Genomic DNA, 7,929 nt, shown 5'->3' on the forward strand with positions numbered 1-7,929 from the left:
TAACCAACTGTTTGATTGATGGAACTCATGTCTTCTCTGTGAAGGAAATAGGTTGTCTTATAAATTAAAAAAAGGCAAGGAAACTGCCATATATTCATGCATGATATTTTTAGCTGCCCTTAATTACAAGCTAGCTAAATACGCATGCAAACAGTGCTTTGATTGATAGGCTGTTTCTGCTGAAGTGATTGTTTGTCATAAAATGGGAAGGTGTGCAAGTCAACTGTGTTCTAAAATAAATTGGACTGGAATCAGCCGGGTCCTCAAATCATTGCCTGCAAAACCAAATGGCACCAGCAAAGATAAGGACATCTGGGGTAGGATCACACAATGCATGGTCTGCCATGCCACATGCAACCTACTCAATACATTTTGAAGTCTGCTAGTGTCACAGGGGAGCTGATAGCTCAGGGCTGTGACTTCTACTATTCCTCGCCCCCCTGACTCCCAACTTCCAGTATTTCCCAGCTCTTTTCCTCCTCTGGGGTGTATCCTATTTCCCACCACCACGAACCTGGGTCCAGACTACCCTCTTCTGCACTCTCCCTGGAAGCTTCTTGGCAAGATGGTCTCCACCACTCCATCTCATCTAGCCAGTCCCTGACAGCTAGGTTCTTGACAAACAAATATTTGCAGTGCCAGAGGGACAACTGAAATAGGAGATGTATCAAATCCCTCGTGGCGAGTAGCCAAATATGACTAGTGCTCTGACTTCAGCTGGATGTAACCCAAGTGACCAACTATGACCAACGGGTGAGATGAGTGTCACATTTGAATATGGGAAGCTCAGATTCAAACTTTTCTGCTCAGTCACTGTACTGACCTTGCTTGGGCAAGCCAGCACTGTGCCTAAGTCTAATCTACATTTCAGGATTGGTGCAAAGATTTAAAAAATTAGACAATTCCATGAAACCACCATGAGCTTCTTGAAGAAGAAGGGAGGGATATAAGTGTGAATAACCCAGTGTTATATTTCCTCTCAATCAGTAAGACTAATAAGAATGAAAAGGATAAAATAACACACAGAAAAAGAAATATGCTATAATGTGCTGCGGTTTAGTTAATGATGCTGGCTGGATAGCTCTGTTGTTTAGAGTGTGGTGCTGATAACGCCAAGGTTGCAGGTTCAATCCCCATAAGGGACAGTTGCATAATAATAATAATAATAATAATAATAATAATAATAATAATAATAATTTATTTATACCCTGCCCATCTGGCTGGGCTTCCCCAGCCACTCTGGGAGGCTTCCAACAAAATATTAAAATACAGTAATCCATCAAACATTAAAAGCTTCCCTAAATAGGGCTGCCTTCAGATGTTTTCTAAAAGTCTGGTAGTTGTTCTCTTTGACATCTGGTAGGAGGGTGTTCCACAGGGTGGGTGCCACTACTGAGAAGGCCCTCTGCCTGGTTCCCTGTAACTTGGCTTCTCGCAGTGAGGGAACCGCCAGAAGGCCCTCAACGCTGGACCTCAGTGTCTGGGTAGAACAATGGGAGTGGAGACGCTCTTTCAGATATACTGGACCGAGGCGGTTTAAGGCTTTAAAGTCAGAACCAGCACTTTGAATTGTGCTTGGGAACATACTGGGAGCCAATGTAGGTCTTTCAAGACCAGTGTTATGTGGTCTCGGCAACCACTCCCAGTCACCAGTCTAGCTGCTGCATTCTGGATTAGTTGTAGTTTCCGGGTCACCTTCAAAGTTAGCCCGGGTCACCTTCAAAGGTAGCATTGCAGGGGGTTGGACTATTGTAGATGATCTTCAGAGTCCCTTCCAACTTTATGATTCTATGCTAACAAAGTCTGCAAACAAGGTGTCTGTACCACAAATTTTTCTCAGCTCACAGTACTAGATGATGGTGACGACAATAAGTTATCTGAGATCTGGAGTTTGTATGTTGCTTCAGTTAATTCCGCAGGCTTTGTGTAATTGGTCTGTAAGAACAATAGCAATAAATGATTGATGTCTACTAGTTTTTATTAGGAGTCAGGCATTTGTACTCTGAAACTCTTATTGAATTTATAATGAATAGCAAGACATTTCTCAAGCCAGTGCCTGACATTTGTCCCTGCACATCACGAACCATCAGATCAGATGGCACCATGGCTGGTACATACTCAGTTTTACTCAAACTTGTTGAGAAATTACTATTCCTTCCTCGTGGCTGCATTTTAGTCCAGCTTTAGCAGCACATTGTTAGCAGGAAGCTTCCCAACCTAATTCAAGGCTCATCTACATTATACATTTAAAGCAGTATCATGCCACTTTGAACAGTTATGGTGTTCTCTAAAGAATCCTGAGAACTTTAATGTGCAAGGGTGCTGAGAGTTGCTAGAAAATCCTTATTCTCCTCGCAAAGCTACAATTCCCAGAGTTCTTTGGGAAGAGGAATTGATTGTTAAACCAGTCTGACAATACCGGGGTGCCTGCATTTGCCATCGTTACACGACAGAAAAGAACTTCTGGAACCTTCCCCAATGCTAAAAAGTATCACACTAATTCCATGTCAAGTTGAGAACAGTTTGTGCATCACTATGTCCAAGTTAGAATGGGTTGTACTGTGGAATAATGGTGCCTTTTAATTTTCCATTGGCTCTTCTGCGGAACAATGATGAGGAAAGAGTAGTCAAAATGGCTTGTGAACCTTCTCCATGGCTGAAGGTGCTTGAAGCATTTCCAGTGAGGCGAAATGAGAACCAAGGAGGGAAAAGACAAAAGTTTTGGGATGCCATATCAAAAGACTGGAATTTGGGCTCTTAAATGAATAAGAAGGAGTTTAGGAATGGAAAACGGGAATTATTATGTCAGACAGCACATAGTTAATGTATGAAACCCACTGCCCTAGTTTAGGGGCTCTTTAAATTTTACTCAAGCTGTGCAAAGCGACATTTCCATGAGTGGCTCATCTGTGGGCAGGGTAATGCTTGAGTGAATCAACCACATAGCTGAGGGCCAATGGCAAGTCTTACCCATTCTGAATCTATCATTGTATCCCAGTGTGATCCAGCAGGGCTCTTTTTTATGTTCTTGTGCTAGTGAGGAAGCAGAGCCTGAATGTTCTACTGATGTCTATTGGAATTGCAGGAAGTGACTTGCAAGTGTTCTGATGGCCCTGTGTTCATGCCTCCTGGAAAATATCGCTTGCAATGCATGAATATGTTATTGAGATTCAGAGGGAGGGAAATATTCATGCAATCAGGACCTTTGTGGGTGAGGATCCCAGTCTCTCCAGCTGCTTGCTGTTTCTTTCATCCTCTTCTAAAATATCACATCATCGTGCTTGTGACACCCAAATCAGCTTGTACAAAAGGAGCTGATGATGATGAAGGTAGCATATAACTTTATAAGGAGAAGATTACTCAAAAGAGCAGGTGAGCACTTTTAAATATGAGGCTCTGGATCTGTGGAACTTTCCTCTCCTTTGAGGTGTTGTAAAACTTATCAAAACTTTTTCACTTCCCGTGAAATTCTTTGTATGCTTTGCCTGAGCAGGAATTCCCACTTCTAGGTCATAATTAGTAAAATCCTAGGGATATGCATTATCCCCCTGAGAAATTTGGCATAGATGATATATATAGATAGATAGATATGAAAGATGATAGATAGATAGATATAGATAGGTGACTTACCAATTAACAAAATCCAGTCACATATTTAAAAAATAAGAGCTATGTTAAATATCTAAACTCACGATCACCACAAAATTATCAACCAAAGAATAAGAAATGCCCCCAACAGCACAAATAAGATCTCAACAATCAAATGTTTGGGAAAGAGAAAAGTCTTCGCTGAAAATATGTTAATAAAGGTGTCAAGTGCTCTGGTGTGCTTCATAGAGGAATGATCTCAATGTCTCACTCATTCTAACTCTTCCTTTCCGTCTTGCAACATTCTCTTCCTTCTTTGTCCCCAAACACAGAAGCGCCACACCAGAGCTTTGATTCACTGCCACCTTACCTCACTCCTTGTCTCTCCCCTTCCTTCTCAGATGATTACCAGTAATTCCAGTGGTGGCTGCCGCCGATTAGGACTGCTGGGGTGAAAGGCAGGGAGACCACAGTGAAATCTACATCCATATAAAAAACACACACTGTGAAAATGCTTTATTTTAAAACGTTTTAAAACTACATTGAATTTTGTCACTTTTGTATGTTGCACTTTACAACACCTTTAAAACGTTTTATTTGCATCTGTGTAGCTGAGTCCCAGGAGCAGGTAGAACAAGGGTCAATGACAGGCAAATTCTAATTCTAGTTTAGTTCCCATGCCTCTCACTGCTGAGTTGAGCCAGGGCTGTCTCTTCCAGTCACTCTTGTTCCCAAAGGGCTCATTTTCTGAGCACAGACGAGTAGGTTGCTGTCAGTTGTAGAGATAATGTGTCCTGAACAAGTGTTGTCCCAGATTTGTGTAGTGATGTAGGTTTCAATATTAACAGCAGAGGTACCCCCTTGATCTTCCTGTGTAAATGAACCTCAGGTGTCTCAAAAAATAATTGTGGTCTGAGTTATGTAAGTATGAACTGCTTCTGTGTTTTTAATAGCTCATTATGAGATCTCTAACAAAAACATACAGGACTTTGTTGTTGACTTATCCTTGTTGAATGAAACAGAAGGGGCCATCATCTTTGTGTTTTGCTTGCGAAGAAACACAGAAAGAGGTCTATAAACCAGAGTCCTCCAAGATATAATTGGGATTAATGCAGTTTAAGCTGCTGGAGCCCTCTGAGAATTGAAACCTCTAGCTCAGATCACTTGAAGAAGGCACAGCCTTTCACAGGTCAAATAGTGTGCTACACAGGAAATCCATGTGGGTAATGCCATTAATGGAGGGTATTCACACTGATAAACCTTATGGCTGCAAAAATAAAACAACAACATGCAAGCCAGCTTGATACTTTCCCAGTTATTGCTTACATTATTCCAAAAGGGAAAGGAGCCATTTATATATTGGTATCACCATCACTTGGGATGCGGGTGGCGCTGTGGTCTAAACCACAGAGCCTAGGACTTGCTGATCAGAGGTTTGAATCCCCGCAACAGGGTGAGTGCCCATTGTTTGGTCCCAGCTCCTGCCAACCTAGCAATTCAAAAGCACGTCAAGTGCAAGTAGATAAATAGGTACCACCCCGGTGGGACGGTAAACGGCATTTCCATGTGCTGCTCTGGTTCACCAGAAGCGGCTTAGTCATGCTGGCCACTTGACCCAGAAGCTGTCTGCAGACAAACACCAGCTCCCTCGGCCTATAGAGTGAGATGAGCGCACAACCCCAGAATTGTCCGCGACTGGACCTAAGAGTCAGGGGGTACCTTTACCTTATCACCATCACTAATACTATTGACATTACTGCCCACCATTACTAAAGCTACATACCTGTGTTTTGCACCTAGGATTTGTATCCTCAAGTATAGAATGTCAATATGAAGTGAAGTGTCTCCCATACCTAGGTCCACAGTTATGATATGACATGCCACACTTTGTCTGATCAGATGCATGAGGCTAACATACAGCATAACTGAAGCACACAGGCTGATTGTGAAGTACACCTTGTTATCAATTAACAGAGGAGTCTGATATAAATATACCACCTGAAGTCAGCACATTACAATGATGAGACAGAGAAACATCAGGCTGAAGGTTACACAAAAAATAAATTTATTATAAAATGTATTAACTCAGCCTTAGGAAAATTCATGTGCAACTAAAACATGTACACATTGGAATTTTACAATAAATGTATCTATATTTCATGTGCACCCATTTTTTCCCCTTGTGGATAAATGTACCTGCGAAAGAGCTTGCCAATGACTAGTCTTTCTCCTCCAACACTGATTTATTCACCTACACAAGCCCTGTACTTTTGCCTTCCCTTGTATTAGATTTTCTCCAGGAATATTTGTTGGCCTTGCTCTTTGAAATCTCACAAGAATAATAAGGGTCAATATCGCACATTAAGTACCTTGAAAAGTTGGCAGCCATGTTGTCGATTCTCTCTCTGAGTTATGAGAGCACAGAATGAAACAGATGTGGCTTCATAAAATGTGTGCTACATTACATACCAAAGTCCTGAAGAACTAAGCTGAACTCATAAAGATATTCTCCATCACAAAGAAGCAAAATATAAGGATAACAAGAACAGGGGAACAATACGAGGTCTAGGCAAAATTCCAGGTACTCAAAAGTTACAGCTTGCAGTCAAATGGTCAGAGGCAATGGTCACTGTCCAGGTAAGCAAGGATCAGTTCCTCAAGGCAGAAGCAGCATTGGTGGAGGAGTTGAGAGACCTAGCAAGGTCTTCTCACTAAGAGACAAGTAGCTTAGAGTATAATGTAGGATCCAGGCTTTATAGCAGTGGCAGTGGAAAACGTGTGGTTCTCCAGATGTTGTTGGACTCCAACTCTCATCTGCCCTAGCCAACGAAGCTAGTGGTCAAGGATGGTGCTAGCTGGAGTCCAATAACATTGGGAGGGCCACAGGTTACCCTTCCCTGCTTTACAGAGTCAAGTGAAATGGCATTGGTTACCTGACCAGAGGTGAGTTAGCTAGTGTGGTCTAGGCAGTGCCTGGATAGCAAGATTCTGCCTTCAATTCCTTTGGATAAACTTGATGACTGAACAGGTAAGGTGTTGAAACTAGAGCTGTGTGCAAATTGCTTCTCGAAATTCCCCACCTTATTTGTGGACACCCTATTTTGGGAGTCTATTACAGGCTTCCTCAACCTCAGACCTCCAGATGTTTTGAGAGTACAATTCCCATCATCCCTGACCACTGGTCCTGCTTGCTAGGGATCATGGGAGTTGTAGGCCTGGTCTATTATATCAAATTTCCCCAGTTTGTGGGGAGGGGGAGTTTCTTGGCAGTGGGGCTCACCATTGGCAGTGACACCAAAATGGTGACAAAATGGTGGCAACAAAAAGAACATTTGAAGAAATTTATCTAGAGTGGTCTTCTTTTCCTGGGGAAGCATAAAAAAGGGAAAATATCAGAAATTTTGAGCCAGCTCTTGTCAAAGCATGCTTGAAGTGTATTAAGAGATCCCTGGCACCTCGTTTTTCTCTTCTCATGACTTCTAGACACTTTGAGCAATAAAACACAGCTTTCATGAAATCTGTTTGAATGTTGAAAACAAATGCAATGCTCAGAATAATCTCCATATTTTTGTGAGCTTTCCCAGTAGGTGTCCTCCACAGGAGTTGCAGTGTAAAGTATATCATTCAAGGGAGAGAGAGAAATAGCACACTGCATTACAAAATGGCAGAGAATCTAGTAATATGAAATGCTTGAAAATAGCATCTCTGTTAAATGACAAAGCTATCAGCTGAAACAGGCTCAGCTGACAAGGATAATTTGAATCCACAATGCCTCTGTACTTTACACCACAGCTCCTAAGGCCATTAGTTCCCCTGCCATAGCCATCACGGCCAGACCAAAGCTTCAGAAATAAGGAACACTCTGATGCAGAGATGTTTGCAAAACAAGAGCTGATGCTTCCTTAAAATAAATATAAATAAATAAATATTCTCCCTGCCCGGAGCTGGAGACTTCTATCCACTGTGTTCTTTGAGGCTGGGATGCTAGGGCAGGAGGGCAATGCCGTCAAATGCAAAGCAACTCTTAAAATAGGCAAAAAAGCAAATGACAGGGATATGTGATCAGTCAGGGAACAAGTTCCACGAGTAGCAATGGGGAGCCTATGCTTGTTTGTATGTTTCATTTACTTACCACTTTCATCAAAGGATCACAGGGCTGTTTGCAGTGCGTTTATGTTTATCCATCAAAGGGTTAGCATTCCCTTATGGGAAATCTACTGGGGGCCACATGCCACAAAAAGTGGGTGGGGCCAAGGCTAAAGTGGATGCAACTCTTACTCAGTAGCAGTCTGTGAGATGGTCTGGGTGCGGCGCCACTGCTCTGATAGCCAGCGTGGTGTA

This window comes from Podarcis filfolensis (assembly GCF_964270895.1).
Source record: "Podarcis filfolensis genome assembly, chromosome: 3".
In the NCBI taxonomy this organism is placed as follows: domain Eukaryota; kingdom Metazoa; phylum Chordata; class Lepidosauria; order Squamata; family Lacertidae; genus Podarcis; species Podarcis filfolensis.